The sequence below is a fragment of the Cynocephalus volans genome, chromosome 10, assembly GCF_027409185.1.
Source record: "Cynocephalus volans isolate mCynVol1 chromosome 10, mCynVol1.pri, whole genome shotgun sequence".
Taxonomy (NCBI): Eukaryota; Metazoa; Chordata; class Mammalia; order Dermoptera; family Cynocephalidae; genus Cynocephalus; species Cynocephalus volans.
The window spans coordinates 61,542,683-61,565,476 of record NC_084469.1 but is presented as its reverse complement, the minus strand read 5'-3'; the positions used below and the strand labels follow the sequence as shown (position 1 = coordinate 61,565,476).

General features: G+C 48.7%; 1 pseudogene; it reads right to left on the bottom strand.

The window, feature by feature from the left end:
* Positions 1–281: 281 nt before the first annotated feature.
* Positions 282–20,364, bottom strand: LOC134389024 (cadherin-5-like; annotated as a pseudogene).
* Between the last annotated feature and the right edge of the window lie 2,430 nt (positions 20,365–22,794).

Sequence of the window (22,794 nt, the reverse complement as noted above, 5' to 3'; positions counted from 1 at the left end):
TCTGGGGGTGATGAGGCGAGGGATGTCTGAGCCCAGACAGAACACTAGCCTGGTTTTCCCAGCATTTAGGGGGTAGCCATCACTGAAGTAGCTTTCTGGATATTTCAGGGACCTGGAGTTTGCTACGCCTCGACCCCCCACCACGGTGAGGTCTCTGGGACCTAGGAGGGAGGGGTGCTGGGCGGGGCAGTGAGTGCCAGTCTCGGAGGTCTCAGGGCCCACTTGGGACTCTCCTGGGCTCCAGTGAGTTTGGGTCCCCAGGCCCAGAAGGCGGTGGCCCCCTAATACACCAGCTCTTCCTGGAGGTCCGAGCCATACAGCTCGGCCAGCATCTTGAACCTGGTCCCCCCCAGTCGTTGAGGAAGTCGTAATCGATGTCGGAGTCAGACGAATCGGTGCCCAGGGAGCGGAGGGACTCGGCGACAGACTCAGAGCCTATGTAGCCGTAGACGTGCAGCCTGTCGTAGGGCAAGCAGCCGCCGTCGTGGTCCGCCTCGACCTTCTTCACCTCGATCATCGCGGCCATCTCCCTGGGCCCGCCGTGTGCCCTGGGCGCGTGCTGCGGCGGCTTCTGCACCCGCGCATACAGCGGCGGCCGTGCGTCCGGCGACAGCCGCGGGGGGCTTGGCTCCGCCGCCGTGGCACACCGAGTTGAGCACCGACACGTCGTAGCTGGTGGTGTCCATCTCGCCGCCGCCCTCCTCGTCGTAGGTGACCAGCTGCTCGTGGATCTCTGGCACGCTCTTGCCGAGGGCGCGGACCTGCTTCCGGAGCCGCCACCGCAGGAAGATGAGCAGGGTGATCACTGCCGGACAGCAAGCAAGAGCGACAGCAGTTAGACACTGCCGGGCTGGGGGACCCCCGCTCCATTCCTTCCTCATCCCCGGAAATTCCAGGGCCAGGACTCCTCCATGACTTGTCCAACACGGACGCCTGGGGCTCCACCCGTCCCCGTGGGAGAGTCATCTGTCCCCACACTCTTGGTCCTGCCTGGCTGTCACAAACACTGGTGTGCATGAGTGGAGAGGAACAGAGTGGGGTTCGCTGGAGTTCTTTCTCCTCTCTCCCTCTCAGCTCTGTTTATCTGCATCCTCATTTCCTTCCTCCTTGTCCCACTGTGGCGAATTCTTCCACACTGTGTCCCAAAGGCCCGGAGGCCAGAGGTTGGGGCAGAAATGGGCGAAAGGATGGAATTGGAATTTGGAATGCAAAGATTCTGAGTCACTACATTGTTGATGACTGTGTTGATGACAGTGGATATTGGTGGTGCCAGTGGACGTGGGACTCATTGCACGGGCAGCAGCCACCCTCTTGAGCACCAGCTGTATATGGGCTGGCACTGCATTGGGCAGGTGCTCATGTTACTTCACCCAACGTAGACATTATTATCCCTATTCTACAGTTAAGCAAACTGAGCTCAGAGAGGCCAGGGGACTTGCCCAGAGTCCCATGTTCAGACAGTGGTGTAGACGTCGACCCTGCTGCAAGCTCTGAGGGGTGTGGCTGTGTGAGGGACTCAGCTCCCTGAGGGGGGCGTGGACTGTGTGGTACAGAGAGCTCCCCAAATTAGGCTCAGACCATCCCCTGGGCTCTGTCCTTGAGCCTTTCACAAACTGCTGCATACATAAGTATGTGGGATACCCAGGGAGACATCCTTCCTGAGCCTCAGTTTCCTTGTCTGTGAAGTGGAAATGATGACTTCTCTGCTCTGTTTATATTTCGGAAGGTGGTTATGAGGTTAAATGCAATTCTATGTGTGGTGGGGATGCCATCATCATTAATTATTATTAAAAGGGGAATCAGTCTGGACCTTCTGCTCCACAAGCTCCAGAAAGGGGTCATATCCAGAGGACCTTTCAGGGGAGACACTGAGGGTGCCCCACTGTATCTGACCTTGTCACTGTGGTGCACAGGACCGTGCTCTCTAATCACCCGAAGGCTTCCTGCCCTGCCTCATGGCAGGTGAAATGCAGGATAATTGATACACCTCGGAGGAGCCCTCAACCATCAAATGATGGGGTTGGGTGGATAAACACCAGCTCCTCTTCCGCAGGTGGAGAGACGCTGAGGTGTAGCTCTGGCTGCCTCCAGGTTCCCAGCGGGTGAATCTCCTTGTCCATGATGGTCACTTCCCTGATCCCTTGCCCTTCACTAGCTGCCTCCCCTCCCTGCTTGTCTACCCTTTTCCTTAGGAGGTTTCCGGGGAGCACCTCCCAAATAAACTACTTGCACCCAAAACTTTTCCCAGGACCTGCTTCCTGTGAAACCCAAATTAAGGCAAGGCCTAAAATGCTACTAAAATTTCTGAGGCCCAAATAAGGGGAAAAAAAAAAAAAAGAAATATCAAGGCTGGAGGAATTCTATGAAAGGAAAGAATGCCCCCAGGACATAGTCTAAACTAGACAATGTTAAATTTTCCACTTTAGAACTGGATTTTTTTTTTTCAAAATTAAGTGTTGTGTAAATACATGCCTGAACAGTGCCTAGCACACAGTAAGTGCTCAAAATATGTACGTTCCAGGAGCAACTGTTATGCATAAGTAAGTTATTTTAAAGTGGAGATGGCCTCTCCCCAATGAGTGCAGAGGGGTCTTAAGCCCCCTGCAACCCAGACGCCTGGTTCGGTGCAGCCGTCATCTTTGTGTCCCACACGTGGACCCTGAAGCCCAGGATGGTGCACAAGCCAGGGCTGCCTTGCAGGCTGGAGGAGGGGCTGGGCCTGAATTCCTGTCCTCTCCTCCTCCTGTGAAGCCCCTCCAGCCTCTCGATCCCACCCTGCCCAGCACTGACCTGTGATGGCGAGGATGCAGACGAAGATGGCCACCAGCGTCTGGATGCTGACGCCTGCCTGGGCAGCCATGTCCTCGCAGAAGGTGAACTCCTCGTGCTCGTTGCACTTGCACACGGCCACGGCCAGCGTGCTGGTGCCTGTGAGGCTCGGCTTCCCGTTGTCCGAGATGAGCACGGGCAGGAAGTTGATCTTGACACGCCCCCGGTCAAATTGCCCGTACTTGACACTGATGTTGGCTGTATTATCTGGAAACGCCAAGGCAGTGGAGTCAGGCTCTGCCAGGAGCACCCACCGCCCTAGGCCACATGGCCGGGGAAGCGGCTCCCCAGAGAGCCCTCCCTGACTGCACCAGCCCGTGTATTGCCCGGGCTGTGTGTCTGCACTTTGCATCGCCTGCCTCATGTTTTAGCCGTTTAAGCGCAGGTCTACTCCTCCACAGATGGGATATTTTGGAAAGCTGCTTTGACCCAACTTCCAAGAATGGCTCAGCCAGAACGTAAAATCCCTGCTTTCTGTTTCTGTGGGCGACTGATATGCCTGACCTCATCCCCTTCCCTAAACGCACTCCAGTAACAGGCAGTTTTCTCTTTCAGCTCAATTAATTAATGATTGTTTCAAGCTTTGACAAGCAATCAGGAAAAATAAAGTTTTAAAGTCTTTTAGTATTATGCTAACTTCTAAGGATGTTTCTGCTATCCCTGAAAAGCCATTGTTATAAAGGAAGCTTACAACAATAAAAACAATGCACGTGTTCCTGCGAGCACAGAGAGAATAGTTCCATATGTAATGGAGGGTTTCCTGGGCAGTCCGGAATGGGGGATATGCTCTGATCCAAATATTGGCTCCTCCTCCCAGCTCCAGTCAGCAGTTTCATGTACATAAGAATTCTCCAGGGAGCTTAAACACACTGATCTTCAGACCCCTTCCCCTCCTCCTAACGTGTGCACGTGTGTACACACACACACACACACACACACACACACACACACACACACACACACACACAGATTTCTGATTCAGTGATTGTGGGCAGAGGCCAGATAATCTGTCCTTTGTAGGCTCCTGGGAGGTTGTAATACCAATGATCAGAAGAGGGCCCAGGATCTACTGAGCCACACTGGGTTGGCACACTCAAGAAGCCAGCTGAGAGCCAAGGAAGCTGCCTTTTAGATTTCAAACAAAAGCCAAATACATTTCATTATTCATCATTACATTTCAATATTAAGTCTATTATGATTGAAAATAAAGGATATGCCATTGACATTTTACGGGAGAAATTAGAGATTTTGACATACATGACATTCACGATGTCAGTGAATCTGAGACCAACAGACTTGCCTCCTGGTTGCATACAGGTGTCCTTGGGGTGGGATTGATGCTCTCTTCCCCATTGTCGATCCCTACTCTGAGGTGGGCATTGGGGATGGGGTGACAGGTGTTTTTGCCACATGATTTACTTCTAAAGACAGTTGAATGTTGAATGGTCCTTCGTTGACTGTCTACACATCACGGACCTTCCCTATCCCACAGGAGGCTCCTTAAGGACAGGCTGTGTCTGATTCCCTGGGTTTGTCCTCTCTTCTCAGGGACCCCACTCCTCAAATTTTCTCAGAGGTGGCAATAGGCTGTTTCAATACAGGGGTCCTCAGCAACCACAGTTTCACCAATCAAGGACAAGCGGAGATCCCAACCTGTGCTGGGTGAAGGATCACTCAATTTAGACCCAAGGGGCATTTTCTCTATTTTTCTGAGGAAGTTGCAGAGGCCATGGAAACCTGTCTACATCGGCTGGCATTAAATCAACTCAGCATCATCACTCTAGAAAGGAAATACTCATCAGAAGCTTGGATTGGTCACTACTGACATCACAGGACCCTCTGGGCTGTGATTGGTGGACCATACCCTGTTCAGGGGCCACCTAGTGGTAAGTCATCATTGTAGCTGAATTAAGACAAAGTTCACTGTATTCTTGGGATTTAGGGTTTCACATTTCCAGCTTGGAGTCTTTGGGAGTGACCTCAAAGCTCCCCATCACAGGACAGTTTGTAATTTTGCAGAGGCACAGAGATTCCAATGTGGGAAGGGATCCATAGCCTGCACCGCGTACCTGTTCTGTGATGCACAGCCACTTGGCCATCTTATGGGGAATGGCAGGCCACGTGGACTTGGCAGTTTGGCCAGGGTGGCTCTGACCATAACACAGCCCAGGATTGTACAATGTATGTGGCCAGAGTTGTACAAAGTATCCCATAACTTGCAAATCCCAGTGGTAGCCTGGTCCTTGACCCTGGTTGCTTTAAGACTTAAATAACCTGACCCCTGACCCTGCTAAGAGCCAAGTGACTGGTTTGTTGCGCACCGTGATTATCCGTGAGGGTGAAGTTGCTGTCTTCAGTGCTCAGGGCAAATTTGAACTTCACGTTTTGTGGTGTTATGTTCTTGTCTGTTGCAGAGATCCGCAGGACCAGCTGGAGTGTGTAACACAGAGGATGGTCAGTGGTGGTGTTGGGGTGGCCTGGGGCTCAGTGATGGAGACTTTGGGTTTAGATGTGACCATGGCTGCCTCTCACCTGCAACACTAACATAAATGGCTTTCATAAGGACACTCTTTCTACCAACCCCTGTACCCCCCCAATCTACTCTCCATACAGTGTCTCTTGAGCCTCAGTTTACCCATCTGTAAAATAAGGATAATGTTACTTTCTCCAGGGCTGTTGTACAGGTTACATTAAGCTCAGTAGAACTCCAGCTGACTGGATGGGAGGTTCGGCCCCTAAGCCTGCCCCACCCTCCTACCTGAGCCAGACTCACCTGGCCCTGGGCTGCATTTCTCACACACTTTTGGCGCATAGGGCTGGGCAAATTCTGGGGCGTTGTCATCCACATCCAGAACTTCAATGTGGACCTGCACGATGGATTCTTTGCCTGTGGGTGGTCCCTGCACGGGAGAGGACTTGTCACCACTGGGGACTCAGCTGATGCTGGCCCTGAGTGTGTGGGGTGTGGATAGGTAGTCCTGGAGGGCTGCTCGATGAAAGCTGCTTTTTGGAAGGAGAGGGGGCTATGGACCTCTGAAAGAGAGGCCAGGAGTGGTGTTCTGGATGGAAGGAGTGTGAAAGAGGAAGGGGCAAAGCTTCATATGTAAGAAAGATTACTGATGTATTACTTGTGAGAATCAAAAATGTAAACAATGTAAGTGCATTTAAAAAGGTCTCAATTAAATTAACGAAATCAATAATTTACTTAAGTAATTAAATGGACTTAAATAAATACATGTAGTTTTTTTTTTGTGTTTTTTTTTTTTAAAGATGACCGGTAAGGGGATCTTAACCCCTGACTTGGTGTTGTCAGCACCACACTCTCCCAAGTGAGCCACGGGCCGGCACCTAAATGTAGTTTAATTAAAGAAATAAAACAAAATAATTACAAAAAAACTAAAAAGGTAAACAACCTAAAAGATGCTGAGATTGGGTCAATAATTTAGGCCACTGAAAAAGAATGGAATATATGACCATTTACAATGCCCATGTAAATTACGTTTTAAAAATGTAATTAAAAAATTATTTTAGTACCATGGGAAAATTGTTCTGGAATAAGGTTAAGTAAAAACACAGGATATTTTGTACAAATATTATGATCTCACTTATTTAAAAATATGTATAGAAAAAAAACAAGAGAAAATACACTAAAGTGCTAACAGCATTATGAGAGGATTGTTTTCTTCTCCTTTTCTGTATTTTCCATATTTAAAATCTTTCTAATTTTAAAATTATATGAATGGGGAAGGAAGGAGCAAAGATTGGTCTGGAAAACATGTAGGAGTCTGTCCTGAATTTGGGGCATAGCTGCCAGGTTGGGAGATGTGAGGGTCTAGGTGGGCCCAGCAGGGGGCAAGGCCCTCCGGGGTAGCACTGGTGGGGTCTTGGCCACAGTTGCCCCTCTCTGGGCCCTTGGGGGATCCTGGGTACAATGGGAATAGTCCTTCTCCTGGAGGATGGTTGGGATTTTTCAAATAGATAAAGGAAACCCTAACACTTGCCCACAAAAGTTACACAATTTCTGGAGAAACTATCAATCTCAGAGTTGGAAGCTGCTTCAGATTTTGAATCCACCCCATCAACTGGGGCATAAACAACCCCCAAAGGAGTATTTCCCAAACATCCATGATAATAAGAACCACATGACACTTGTTCCATGCACATTCCCAGGCGCCATCTCTGGCTCCCTGGACCAGAACCTTCAGGGAGGTGTCTGAGAAGCTCTGTTTCATAGGTGCCATAGGTAATTCTTATCACAGAGACATCTGTGCACCTGCTTTATAACAGTGCTTCTCAAACTATGATGTGCAAGAAATTCTGATGTTCAATATGGGGGTGAGGACCAAGATTCTACACTTCCAGCAAGGTCTTAGGAGATGCAGATGCTACTGGTTCAGGGACCACACTTGGGCATGGAAGCTCCATCACATCCCAGCCAAGGGGTGCTTCAGCAGGTGCTTGGAATGCCTTTAGAGACCCCAAATGACAGATTATGCCAGTTTTGAAAGAATGAGGGTAAAGGAAAAAAGCCCAGGTCCCCTGGCAGATGGAGTCACTCACCACTAGAATCCAGTTCTTCAGCCTCCACAGTCAGGTTATACCAGGGGTAGATTTCTCTGTCCAGTTCTTTCTCATTGTAAATGTTCCCTTGCTTGGTTATTCGGAAGAATTAGCCCTTGTCACTAGTTCTCCGGATGGAGTATCTGCCAGGGAAGAGAGTTTTATGGCTTTCATTGTTCTTTGCTGAGTCCAAACTCTCAGCATGACAGACAGGGCACTTCAGGACCTGTCCCCTGCATGCTTCCCCACCCTCCTCTTTCATGGCTCGTTGCACTCCAGCACTCACAACACTGAGCAGACCCACACAGCAACAGAGGGATCCAGGGGGTGGGATAATATCTGTGGTCTTAGCAATGGTGCTGTCACCAGGCTGAAGGTGCTACCTGAGACCATCAATAGCATTTTCAGAGTTGGGTAGGTGACACTCTACAACACCTGGAATTGGTTTTTGTGATCAGTGAAAAGAAAGTTGAGCAAGAGCTAGGAAGAAATGCAAAAGAACCTGGAAGAGATAAGAAATAATTAAAAAGAAATTACATTTGTGAAGTAAAAATTTGGAACGTTCCTTCAGAAATCAGGAAAAAAGTTACAAAGAGATTAATATACATATATGAATCTATATATGAATCTATATACACACATACGTATACACACACACAAACACACACACACACACACACACACACACATGCACGCACATATTTATATATAGCTACAGTTTGAGTTGTGTTCCCCAAAGTTTCATAACAGTGTTGAGAGTGGGAAACCTCAACATGGTAATTGAAAGGCGGGGTCTTTGGGAGGTGATTAGATTGTGACGAGGCTATGCCTTCGTGAGTGTATTGATACATTCATGTAGAGATAAGTTGATGGTTTAGTGGGTGGTAATAAGTGTGGTTCTGATGGCTTTATAAGGAGAGTGAGGGAGTGGGTCAGCTCTCTTACTCCTGCCTTTCTAGCCATGTGATACTCTGCCTCGCTGTAGAGTGTCACCACCAACAAGAGCAAGGCCCTCACCACATGTATTCACTGGACTTTTGACTTCTGAGCCTCCAACACTCTAAGCAATAAATGTCATTTCTTTATAAATTATCCAGGTTCAGGTATTCTGTTATAAGCAACAGACATGGACTAATATATATATATATTACTGAGGAAAAATTCCAGAACAAATAGAATGGAAGAAATGACAAAAAATAAAACTTTTCTGATCTGAAGAAAGGCCTAAGTCTACAGATTAGAAGATGTCATCGATATCAGGCATAATTGTAAAAAGAGAACAATATTTGAGCATATCCTGATGACACTTTGAATTTCAAGGCTATGTGAAGGAATTGAAAAAGAGTCCAGACAGAAAAAATACATTCTTTGTAAAGAAAGACGAATCAGATTCACCCCGGATTTCCTTACAAAATTAAATGCTATCACACATTGATAGCAATTTTGAAAGATAGTGTCTGTGATCTCAGGACTATATGAGCACACCTAGGTGTATTAAAATAAGAAAGCAAAGCAAGTAAGGAATTTGTAAATATTCAAGAGCCAGAAAGTATATCACCTACAAAAATGGGTCCTAAGTTTTTTTTTTTTTTTTTTTTTTTAAACTTACTCCATCTAACCAAGAAATGTCTCAACATAAAGTAAAATCCTGGTTTGGAAGGAATTAAAATGAAACTATTGATTTCTTTATCATAAATGGGAAAGCAATGGTGTGTGTGTGTGTGTGTGTGTGTGTGTGTGTGTGTGTGTCTGTGTGTGTGTGATATTTTTAACTAGAAAATATAGGTCTAGGAAAACATTTAAAATTTCAAAAGTAGAAGTAAATCTACAGGTAGAAGTAAAAATAGATGTATTCCATCCAATTATCTAGGAGAAAAAAGAGAAAGAAAAAATAGGCTGTATAGCAAAGGTGAGGGTAAAGAAAAAAGCCATTAAGTTTAAGAAATGGGAAATATAAAACAAGATAAAAGAAGTAAGATTAAACTTATCATTTATAATGAAAATGCAAATACATTAAACACAAAGCATCTCAGTGTAGATTAAAAAGCAATGCCAACTACATTCTATTTTCAAGAGACAACTTAATGCCAGATGACCTAGAAAAATTAATAGTAAGGGCTAGAACATTTATGTCAGGCAAATATAAATAACATGAAACCAGGACTGACAAACTTAACATCAGGCAACATGGAATCGAAGGCAAAATGTTTAAGCAGAACAAACTGGGTAATTTCCTAGGGATAAAAGTTACAAACCTACTGAAGGTAAAGTAGTTACAAACCTTTGCATATGCAAAGCAAAAGTTTAGATATCCTAGGAAGAAATGAACAAAAATACAATTGTATTACTGCACAGGATGAGCTAATACAAAAACCAAATAACACCCTATCACTCGTAAATGAAAAGAAATAAACCAAGTAAATCTCTTAAATAAACCACTGGGTCAAAGGGAAAACAAAAACTGTAATCACAGAGTATTTAGAATGCAATGGTAATGAAAGCAGTAGTCCTAAAATATGAGATACGGCCAAAATGGAGGGACATATTTCGACCTTAATAAGAAGACCTAGTACCATAGAAATGTTAACTCTTCCAAAATTGATATATAAACACGATTCTTATTAGAATTCTAGTTTTTTTAAAAAACAGATAAAAGATTTTTAAAGTTCATACGAAAGAATAAAAGAGAATGGATAAAAATTATATAAAATAAAAAAAAAAAAAAGCAAGGGAGGGCTTGCCTTATATGTACTGAAATTTAGCATAAAGCTCCTGGAATAAAACAGATTGGCTCTGCCACAGAATGATAGAATAAAGAATTCAGAAATAGATTGGTTGTTCTCTTGATGGTCATATCTCGCTAGATGGGACCTGTGGGAACCATGGTCTGAAGGAAGGCTTCAAGGTAGAGCAGAGGACAGACAGCTCTGGATGGCCAGGACCATGCAAAGTGGGGTGCGCAGGCAGGACAAGGTCCCAGCAGCCCAAGTGGGTTAGTGGAAGATCTTGGGCTACTCCTTCTGCCTCTGCTACTTCCCATGCAATGCCGGGAGAAGCCAGTTTTCCTCTCTGAGTCCTGGTCTCAGACGAGCAGACATAAGAACATCACTGCCAGAATTGTCATTGTCATTGTCATCAACACAACCACCAACTGCTTACCCAATTCTGCACCAAATCTCATTGGGGTCTATGGCTATCACCACGACAATCAGAGGTTTCTTCTGGTTCTCCCACAGCTGGAAGTGGTAGAAGAGCTGCTGGAAGTTGGGGGGGCTCATCCATATCTGTGATGTTGATGATGACGTGGGCTATGTTTCTGCTGGAGGTGCCTCTCAGGTATCCGAGGTTGATGGTGTGGTCCATGGCCTCGATGGTGAAGCTGTATTGCCGGATACGTTCATAGTCCAGGGGCTGCGTTAGGGGAACGTTATGATGAGCACCTGCTCTGAGCTAAGGAGGTGGCATGTCGTCTTCACAGCAACCCTGCACGGTAGTACTAGGGGGTTGCCCATTTTGTGATGAGGAGCCTGTGGCCCGGACTAGTGATATGTCCAAGGTTATCAAGAGAGAGGCTGGGCCTGGCGTCTGTTTTCAGCTACCCCCATTCCATCTCAGCAGCCTCATGACCGCACCCCAACCCTGGCTCTGTGCCTGACCCCGTTGCGATTAATGAGGACATACAATGGATCAGCCATGGTCCTGCTCCCAGACTAGTGGCTCTATCCGCTGGTCCTTAAGGACTTGCCTTTTCTTTATGCCTTTTCCAAGGATGCTTCTCCTCCCCTTCATGCCTAATGAACTGCTGCTCATCCCTCAAGAAGCCAATCAGAAGCAATCAGATGCCCTCTCAGAAGCCCCTCCTGAGGAGGTGGTTGCTCCCTGCATGGTGTTGATACATAGCACTCAACACACCCGGCTATCCTTTATGTTTATATGTCTGTCTCTCCCACTCACTGAGAGCTTCATTGACTCTGGAGGTTGTGTTCTCCCCTGGGTATCTTTAGTCCCCAGCATGGGGCAGGGCCAGAGAGGGACTCAGGCCCAGGACTCTGAGTCCTCTACATGGCAATCCCGGAGCCATTCTTATGCCCCGACAGGACTTTCCCTCCTCTCCCAGATACAGTGGATCTGACTTCTCTGTCAGAACCAGACACTGTCCTTGGCCACCCATGTCCTGTTCCCAGGCACTCATTGTTTTCTTACTTGCTGATGGCTTTTTACTGGCCAGGACACAGTGCAGGCCAGGAAGTGCCAGGGAGTTAATGCCCCCAGGAGCAGCCCTCAGTCAACACTGCAGGGGTTTGGTGTATAAATACCCCAGCTCCCTTGCCCTCAGCTCTGCAACTCTGAGTTGTGTTCAATACTGTGCCTTGGAGGTACCCACTTGCCTACACTCCCATTAATGAGCCCAATATTAGCTTCCTTCTTTTCACATGTTGACATTCCTGGGGCTTCCTGGGATCACCTCCCACATAAATGATTTATAACCAAATCCTTGTGTCAGGGTTTGCTTCAGGGGTAACCTAGCCCAAGACACTGGGTTGCAGTCTCCATGAGCTCATGGCCATCTCTGAGCTGACCCAGAATGTTCTCCTTTGCTGGCTTCCGGCTCAGGAGCAGCCCCTGGGCAGAGGATGCCAGTAACCCCAAACCCTGCATCTGATGTCATTGCCACAGGCAAGCCTACAAACCTTCATGGGCTTGATGATGCCCTCATTGTGGGTGGGGTCTGTCTCGATGGTGAAAGTGTCCCTGTACTTGACTTGCGCGATGTTCTACTTGGTCATCCGGTTCTGGGGCTCATCTAGGTCTTCCACAAAAGAGAGCCCAAGGGGCTTCCCACGCGGATGGCTTCAGGCACCACAAATGTGTACATGGCTGATGCAAATAGTGTGCCCCAAAGGGCAGTGGGTTAATCAGATAGACAAGGTGATTATACCTTTATATTATCCTACCTTATATTGATACAGGAAATGGACATGGATGAAATAATGATAACAACGATAATAATAAAACCCCTGGGATTCTGGCAAAGAGTTCTGCCCTATCTGTCCATCCCTCCATCCCTCTATTCATCCAAGTAGTTATTGAGCACCTACTGTATGCCAGTCACTTTGCTAGGGGACCTATCAGTTGATAAGAGAGACAAGTTCTGCCTTCAGGGAGTGTTTGCTGCGCACAATGAGGCCACTCCAGGAGAACTGGCCTGTCTTTGTGTGGCCGAGACTCTGAGTTGTGACATCCAGCACCAGAGGATGCAAGTGGACAGAGCCACGTGACTTTCTGGCCCGGCCTCAGCCAGGGCATGGGAAAAGCTGTTGGCACACATATTTTGGGGGACAATCAGTCTGTGGTTGGCGTCAGAGCCCAGCCCTGGCTCTGGATACAGAGCTTTGCTGTCCCTCTGCTCTTTGGCTTGTGGGAATTTTCTAGCTGGGGCTTGAGTCTCAGGGCCTGGATTTTCCTGAGCCCATAGGATCTGGGTGAAACTGCTCCTATCTGTAGTGGGGCTCTGGGCACAGGGGTAGCATCCAGCAGGGGGCATGGTTCCCTCTCATCTGTGAGAATGTGGTTCAGGATGAAAGAAAGGCCCCTCCCTGCACCAAAAGGACTCCTCTAGGCCTTAGGTCAACCCGGGGATGGGTAGAGAGGGAGACGGACTCAGGGCTCCTCCTCCAGAGCCCCCAAGTTATTGAGTCCGGAGTGCTCCAACCCCCGACCTCCCCAGCACCCTAAAGGAGGGGCTCACTCTTGACGAGGATGGGGAAGTTGTCATTGACTTCTTGCAGAGTGACCAGCACAGTGGCCGTGCCCGAGTCCCCCCAGAGGCCCCGGGTGTCTAGTGCCTCCACCATGATCTCATATCTGGCTTGCAACTCTCGGTCCAAGTTATTGGTTGTCATGAGAATGAGTCCTGTAAAAGTGTCCCAGCTGGAGCCATGTTACCTAGGAGCTTTTAGAAAATACTGATGCCTGGGCCCTAGCCAGAGAGAACCTGACTTAAAAGCTCCGCAGTTGATTCCACTATGCAGCCATAGCTGAGAACCACGAGTACACATCCACTATTTCCACAGCCTGCACTGTGAGGCCAAAGCTGGTATACAGCAATTTGGTCCAATATTGGTCCTAGCCACCTGGAGCACTGTGTTGAGAAAGGTCGTGAGGACACATCCAGGCTCAGAGTGAGAGTGCTGTGATGGATTAATGATGTCTGTCTTCGTGCACCGCAGGATAGCAATGGTATCTGTGCGATGCACTTGACATCCCTCTGGAAGACAGTGAGCCCAAGGACTGACCATCTAGTTTCCAGACTCAGTCCTTACAGTTTTTTAAGTCACAAAAACTATGTGGCTATGCTCACTCTATACGTTATCAAATTCAAACTTCACAGCTACACTACAAAACCAATATAGGCATTCGTATTTTCTAGATAAGGGAACTAAGACTCCCAGAGTTTAGTTGAGTTATCCAAGGTCTCTAGAGGGGGTTGGTAGCAGAGCCGGAGTTTGGAAACCAGATCTGTCTGAACCTGTACCCAGAGCTGCTAACCAGCATTCTCTGTTGCCTCTCGGTCACTGCTTGGGTAACAAGATCCTGCTTTTGTTCCCTGGACTTAAGTCCATGTCTTGGGCACCTGTCTGCTTCCTTCGTCCCTGACCAGCCACCTTGTCTTTGCTTGTGATACTGACCACCTCCATGGGACAGGGTGGTTCAATGATTGGTGACAACTGTCAGACTGGGTTCCTCACAGCATCTGCACCTGGAATATTCACAGCCCTCATCCCCCATCCCCCAAGTCGGTGCCTGCCCAGGACTGTTAGTCACACAGACCGGAATTATCGATGGAAAAATAATTTTCTCCCTTCAGGACTTGGTACAAGACAGAGGTGTGATCTGCCACAGTGTGGTCATCTGCGTCCACTGCTGTCACACGGAAGACCGAGGTCCCTGCAGAGAGAGAATCCTGAGGTTGCTGCCCTGAGACTGCTGGCCCCTCACCTCATCCCTGGATGAGGGCAGATGGGACTCAGGCTATTCCCTGTCTCAACCTTCCCAGGTCTTCAGGGAGAAAAGGCTGCTTTGTTTCCTGAGGAGCTGGCATGAGGACAAAGTGCTGGTGGTGATGGGGGCCCAGCCAGGCCACCCATGAAGGGAGGCAAAGAACAGGTGGATTGTGCATTTATGAGGGAAATTAGGGAGAGGGCAGAGGGTTGGGTTCAGGTGGAGAAACCAAGGAGAGTAAGGGCTTTTCTCCATCTCCTGGAAGGGTGAGGACAAGGAAATGGGAAGGTTCCCCCAAAGGAGTGGTGTCACATCTCTCATCACCCCCTTAAACTCCAGGGTCCACATTTAACAGGAAGTTCTAGTCTCATGGCCCTGGCTAGGGACCCTAGACTGAGCGGGTGGAGAGGGAAGCCCTTTTCTGGTACCGTCTGGAGAATAGGGGAGGACTGAGGAAGGAATAATAACCTCCTGAACCTGGAGTCCAGGCTGGTGACACGTCTTATGGCCAGGGTTCTGCCCTCCACCCCACTACTACACGGCCTCTCGAGATGACTCTTCTTGCATTAGTAGCAGGGCTTGGTATTCTTCATGTACAAAGGCTACACTCTTGGTGTGCCAATCCTGCGGGTCAGAGGCAGTGGGTGGGATTTGCTCTAAAGAGTAGTGGGATATGTGTGTCTCTGATGGCCAGGGGTCAGTCCATTACTAGGTCTGAGCTCAGTTCATGATCAGGATCAGGGCTCAGTCCATGACTAGGTTCAGAGCTCTGTCTGGGGCCAGCTCAGAGCTTAGTCTTTAGGGACCAGAGTTTCAAGTCATATAAAGTGGCAACACAGTCGTTACAACCACTGCCCTGAACTCACTGAACCCTGACCCCAGGCAGTGAAGTGGTTGATGTGAGAAGTGCCTCCAGGATGGGGATGAGGGAGAGAAGATGGAGGGGGACAGACTGGGCACTTGCCCACAGCCGACATCTCGGGCACAGATGCATTGAACAACCGGTGCATGAACACAGGCCAGTTGTCATTCACGTCGTGAACGTTGATGGTGAAACTGGAAGGAGAATCCAGGTCTCTGTTGGTGTCGTTGTCCACGATGAGGGCAATGAGGTGGTACTCGGAGGTCTTCACCCGGTCCAGCCTCTCAAAGGCATACACGTCTCCTGTGTCCTCGTTGACCCGGACGACCTTGCCGACAGACTCTCCTCTGATCAGGTACCTGGCATTCTTTCTGTTCACGCTCGACTTGATCTAGGAAATAAGAGGCAACATGAGCTGGGAATGGGCAGTGGTGGCTGTGTGCGCGTGCATTCATGTAGGTATGTGTGTATGCACGTGTGCATGTGCGTGTATGTTCATGTGTGTGTATGTGCACGTGTGTGTGTGCATTGGCGTGTGGTGCTATGCAGGGGTCCTAGATGTGACACTGAGGCTTTTAACAAGGGCCTCGACTGGTCACCAGAGAGTTGTTCCTGCCCAGGTCACTGCAAACACCACATTGGTGTGAGTTGCGTAGCAGCACCCAATGTGCCTAGAACGATACCTGGGACATAGTAGGTGCTTAGAAAACATTTTTTGAGTGGAAGAATATACTTGGTGCCATTGGAAGGCAAGAGAGATTTTTGCCCCTTTGCAGTCACTTAATTTCTCTGAGTGGTTGTTAACTCATTTGAAAAATGAAAACAATATCGCTTCTGATGTTGATGTTGAGTTGCTCTATGAGCACAACAGCCCTTTTGAAAATGAGTTCCAGGAAACACTGGCCTCCTTTGCTGTTCCACACAGTCAGTGGTGTGCTCAAGCTGGCTTGTGTCAGTGTGGCTTTCAAGAGCCAACTTAAGTTTTCAGGAATATTTGTGAGTTGGTTGTTAAACATAGCCATTATTAAACATGGAATTCTATAAACTTACAATTAAATAAATCAAATTAAAAACAAAGGTAACAGATATTCAGAGTTCATCACTTCTAAACTATTTTACTGTGTTCAAGAGGTTAATTATGTCTGTTATTCTGTATGATGGAAATACTAAATAATGATGTGTTATCCACATCTTTTCCCAACTCTGCCCACAGTAACGTCACACTGGTTGATTGAAATCAGACATGGTGAGAGTATTTACACCACGGAATTGGCAATTGCTGCAGATCAGGATCTTTTCCCCTGGAGAGCCAGTTGTCAAACATTTATCAGCACACCGTTGGTCCCAGTCAATTTAGTTTTGGAATGGTCACAGTCTCCTGGAGACTGTGATTGTATAGTACTGTAGAAAAGAATTCCAATGAGCTTTCTTTAACTCAGGATTTCCCATACTTACTAGGCCACTGAACTATATAATTTTTGTAACACATAGTATTGGTGTCCTAAGATATGTGTGTTTCTGATGGCCAGGGCTCAGTTCATGATCAGGATCAGGGCTCAGTCCATGACTAGGGTTAGGGCTCTGTTTATGATCAGGATCCGGGCTCAGTTCTTATCGAGGGTCAGGGTCAGTCCATGATCAGTATGAGGGCTCAGGGTCATTGGCGCCCTTGGTTGGAGCAGCATCAGCAGGGTGGCGGGGTGAGAAGCCAAATGGCAGAGTGTAGGGAAGAGTCTGGAAGGTGAAGGAGTGGAGGCAGATAGTGAAGACCCTACCTCTTGGGTGGACAGGGAGGGGGAGAGGTTGGCAGCTGGTGCGGGCAAATCCTCTGGGGGCAGTGCTGTGGTACGTACGGGGCAGGTAGTTTCCGAGGTGATTTCAAGGCCCAGAGGCTGGGAGGTACAATGAGTAGCTGGACCGCAAGCAAGGAAGCCACCAGCTCTGTAACTGTGGCCTGTGGGGATAATGGGGACTCAAGGAGAGGGGACCGTCTGGGGCCTTGCATGAGTTGCTCAGGGTTAGGATAGCACGGCAGTTTTCAAATTTGCTTCTGGATCGGTGCATTAGGACCCGCGAAGGCAGGAACTGTGGTGGGAGGGCACATCAGCTTGGACCTATTTTACTGGAGTTCTGCAGATGATTTCATGTAAATGGAAGTTTCTGTTTTCCTGTAGGCTGATGTTTCCTAAATAGACTTTATTTTTTAGAACAGTTTTAGATTTACAGAAAAATTGGTAAGTACAGAGAGTTCCTATATGACTATTCATCTTTACCCTTAGTATTAACATCTTACATTAGTGTGGTACATTTGTTATAACAAATGGACCAATAATGATAGATTATTATGAACTAGTATCCATCATTTATGCATATTTCCTTAGTTTTACTTCATGTCTTTTTTCTGTTTCAGGATCCCATCCAGTTCACCACATGACATCTAGTCATCGTATTTCTTTAAGCTCTTTTGGGCTGTGACATTACCTCAGACTTTCCTTGTTTTTGATGACCTTGACAGTTTTGAGGAGCACTGGACAGGTATTTTGTAGGGTGTCCCTCTAATGGAATTTGTCGAATGTCTTTCTCATGAGTAGACAAGGGTTATGGGTTTCTGGGAGCCTCTCCCACTTTCTAATACCACCGTATTTGGACATTAACATCTCAATGCCAAAAGCCAAGCTGACCCATATTTATGGATTCAGAAGGCTGCTCAGGAATGTCTCCTGTTGTCCATCCAGGTCTGTAAAGAAAGGCTCCAGGCTCTGACCTTGATAAACAGGGACTTCCTTCCCTTGGATTACATCCTTGGGAGCCGGGAGGTGATCCTTAGAGCACTGTCCTAGCCTTTCCCAGGTACTCTTGTTTCTTCTCCAGGTGGATCCTCTGTCCCTGGCCCTGTGCAGGGTGCCGAGTGAACGCTGTTGACAGATGGTGGCAGACCCAGCACTCTTTCTGCTGCGGGCAGGCCCTGGGCGAGCCCTCCACAGCGGCATGTGATGCAGGTGGCCCCGGTTTCTGCTGACACTCCCTGTCTTACCCCACAGATTTTCCTTGGAACTAGCCATTCTCTTCAGAGCTGATTCATGGCACAGTTATCCCACTGGGAAGGTCATAGGTGGGTTGACTATATTTTCCTCTATGACACAGAGCTCACATTCATGCTGAGAGTCAGGAACCTAGCCCTTAAAGGTTCTGTCCTGGTCTCACTTTGTGATCCTGGGCAAATTCTTCCCCTCTGAGTGGCCATGCTGGAGTATTAAAATTTGCCATCCATTCTGGATAGCAAGAAAAGCCTATGGGCATAGTCAGCTGGCTGGGGGTGGGGCTGTGAGTGGAAATTCCCAGTTGGCCCCACCTGCTTCCTTTAGCTGGCAGGGCTTTTCTGGTGCTTCAGCCAGACGGGGATTTCTCTAGGACCAGAGGGCACCACTCACCACCACCACTGGAAGAGTACTTTGCCTGACATATTCTGCCCTTCTAGACTAGGGTGGACAAACTGTTTCTGTAAAGGGCCAGATAGTAAATACTTTCAGCTTTGTGGGCCATATGGTCCTGGTCACAACTTCTCAACTCTGCCATCATTGCATGAATTCTTAAATGAGTTGGTGTGACTGGTGACTGTGTTCTAAGAAAACTTTATTTACCAGACTGGGCTGTGGGCCAGATTTGGCCCACAGGTGGTTGTTTGCTGACCCCTATCTCCATGAGGTTGGGAACCATGCCTGTTTTTGCCTACAGTTGACTTCTCAGTACCCAGTCAAGTGCTTGAAACCGACCTTACTTTCTCTAGTACACTGACCCATTCTTTCTTGTGACCAATGTTCAGATTCCAAGAAGCTGATGTGGTGAGATTTTAATGCACTCAGAAACCTTCTTCCTCACCAAAAACTCTCAAAATACCTCCTCCATCTAACTGTCACTGCATGTGAAATTCCATCATGTGGACCATTCCTTTGAATTAGACTGGAGAGTTTTGACATCAATGACAATTTGACATGGTGAGACAATTCAGCAGTCACTCAGATTAGCTCCGAGCTCTAGGAAGGTGGGCTTGGATGGATACGTTTTAAAGGAGGACAAAATGAGGGTCAGAGCCCTAGGCACTGGCTTAGAGGTGGGCCAGGCACTTCACTCTGAGTGTCCTGGAATTTGAGGAGTGGTGTGGGGGTCATGGAAACAAGGATGAGATGCTCTGAGAGAAATGGGTTTTTGAGGAGGTTCAGAAGCCTAGACCAGGGTTGGCAAACTATGGCCTGGATGGTTCACTTTGTTATCAGCACAATATTGTAGATGGCTGCTCAGGCCTTTCCAGATCTCTCAGAGGAGAAAATTTAGTGACAGCTTTGGCTGGCTCTGCCCTACGCCCTGAGCCCGCAGATGAGGCTAGCCTTCTCAGGCTGAGCATGGGGTGGTCCTTCTGCCAGTGCTGTCTTGTCTACGGACTGAAGGCTGGGAGAAAATGAACCATGGTGCTCACCATCAACTATACCACCACCTCCATCATCTCCATGATCACCATCATTATCACCTTCTCCTTCATGACTGCCATCGTCACAATCACCACTACTATCACCATCATCACTACCACCACCACCACCTACACCTTCACCACCACCATCATCTACCCCTTCACCATCAACATCATAACTTCCATCACTACCACCACCACCATCAGCACCCTCACCTTCCCCTTCACTATCACCAGCACCACTACCACAACTATCACCTCTACCATTTTTACCCCGACTGCCATCACCCTCACAATCATCACCTCTACCCCCACATCCATCAAAATATCTACCACCATCTTTACCATTATTATCATCCCCACCACCACTGTCACTATGGGCCAGCTGCTGATGGCTTCTCCTGGCCTGAGGCCTGAGCATTACCTTGCCCACATAGTGGGGCAGTGAGGTGTTTCTCTCTTCATCGATGTGCATCTTGTTCCAAATCTAGTCTCTCTTCTGTTGCCAGAGGGTGGGCAGCATGCTGGGAGTGTTCAGTTGGGCAGGGTTAGTGCCTGCTGTTGCTGCTGCAGCTGCCACCAGCGAGCCCAGGCAGGCGCCCAATACAGCGACCAGGATCATGAGCCTCTGCACCTTTCCAGGAGAGACAGATCTGGGGAAAGAGGAGAGATACCATCAGGGCATGGTGGCTACTGCCCAGGGTTGTGGGCATCTCCCATGGAGAACTGAACAACCTTTGTCCATTCACTCCTTCACCCTTCACTCTCAGATGACACCAGCAGAACCAGACCCTGTCCATGCCCCCAAAGAGCTCAAACTCTGGGAGGCAGAAGACAGACACAGAAATAATTCCTACTTGCAGGCCATGCGTGCTAGAATGGAAGGAAGTGCTGGGGATGTGAGAACCCAGAAGAGGGGCTGCAGGAAGGGTCTCCCAGAGGAGGGGGTGATGCTGATGCTGATGGTAGCTCCAAAAGCCCTATGCATGAGCTCCAGAGCTCATGCCTGGAGAGAGACAAGGACCCACAGGGTGCAGGATGAAATGGGCTCCTCCCCTGGCTGTCCCCTGAGGGAGAGGTTGGACTCTGTACATCCCAGGAGGTTTCTAAACTCGAATAACATTTCCCCAGGCCCCAGGCCTGGCGCCAGGCTGGCCTCACTAGGACCTAGGGTGTCTGATCTGGGCGAGCTGACCTCTAGGCCCGCTGACATTAGCAATCAAGGCCCCTGCCCTCTGGTTCCTGCCTCTGGCCCAGAAGGAAGTGGACTCCTAGGGTGGGGGTGGAAATGTGGGGTCTTTTGTTCAAAAGTTGGTGGGCCCAGAATGCAGGTGCCACGTGCCCGGCAGAGGGCCCTGCCTCCTCCAGGCCTCAGTTCCTCAGCCGCAAAGGAGGGGGTCGAGCAGGGAGAGATCTCACGCCCTGGACGTAGGATGCTCCAGGCAGGAGGAAGGCAATGAACAAAGGCTTGGGGCAGGGAGTGGGGAGGTTGGGAGTCCTGGCCAGGAAGCTGGTCCTGACTCAGGGGAGGCTCGGGCCCTGTGGGTCACTTCCTTCTTTGCCCGGAAAGCAGCAGCGAGTCTTGGTTCTCTCTTCATCCCTCAAGTGAGAAGTGACTCAAAGATGATCAAGTAAAACAAATGGAAGTGAAACCAAGGAACAGGGAGAGAGAAAGTTCTTAGACTTCTGGGCAGGAAGGGTGACAGCCCAAGCTCTGAGCTGGTGGCTGTTGGGCGCCTACTGTGTGCCAGGCTCCATGCTGGGCAGTGGGATGCAGCAGAGAGCGAAATGATGGGACCTGCCTTCAGGGAGTGCATGCTATAGTGGGAACAACAGGAACACAAGTAGAAGGAAAAACATCAGCTGGTGATCAGAGTGTTCAGGGAATGATGATGGGGCTGCCACAGAGAGCGGTGGCAGCTGGCGGAGACTACGAGGTTAAAGAAGGCCTCTGGGAGAGCTGACCCTTCAGCCACCGCCTGAGTGTCAGCCATAGGAATGCCAGGGGAAGAAAGGGAATTCCAGGCAGCGGCACCAGCCTGTGCAAAGGACCTGAGGTGGAAGAATGGTTAGTAAGTTTGAGGAGCAAAAGAAGTCCCGGGTCAGATAGAAACGAGCAACAGGGGCTGGGGTGCAAGAAGTGGCTGGGTCAGTGAGATAGGCTGAATATCCACATCCTAATCCCTGGAACCTATTAATATGTGGGGTGGTCTCAATGTACTCACAGGGTCCTCAGAAGATGGAGGCAAGAGGGTCAGAATCAGGAAAGAGAAGAGGTGATGACAGGAGGCTGAAGCAACGTGAGGCTACAATCCAAGGAATGCAGGTGGCTCGAGATGTGGAAAAGGCAAGGACATGGATTAGACTCCAGAAGGAATGCAGCCCAGATTGTAGCACCTGAGCGCTATTCAGTACTGCTGACCTCCACAACTGTAAGTCAATAAACAAATAAATTGTTGCTGCTTTAAGCCCCCAACTTTGTGGTAGGTTGTCACAGCAGCCATAGGAAATGAATGCAGTTGGGCTGGGCAGGGCCTTGTAGGACAGGGCCTGGGGAAAAGTGATGTGATCTGATCCAAAGAGATCCCAGCTACGGTGAGGGGAGTGGCTGGTGAGGGGTCAAGGGTGGGCATGGAAGACCAGTGAGGAGGCTGTCACCTCCATCCCAGGCGAGAGTTGATGATGACCCAGACTGAGTTTATAGGAGATGGCCTATAGGAGATCTGTTTCTGAGGTGGAGTTAATGGGACTTGCTCATTGACGGGATGTAGGGAGTGAGATTTGGAGAGGAACCAAGGATGGCTCCCCAGCCTTTGGCCTGAGCATCTGTGGGGACAGCGGGGACTTTACTAAGATGTGGAAACCTGGAGGCCGGTGGTGGCACATTTGGTGGGGAAGAAGCCAGAAGTTCTGAGTGGGCTGTGTTAGGTTGGAGTTGCTCATTAAACATCTCTGTGACTGTGGCCAGCATCTGCTGGAGACCTGGCCTGGATCCTGGGGGTACTTGCTGCATGTGGACAGTGTTTAAACCATGAGGCTATGTGAGAATACTATGGATAGCAGGGAGCTAGAGAAA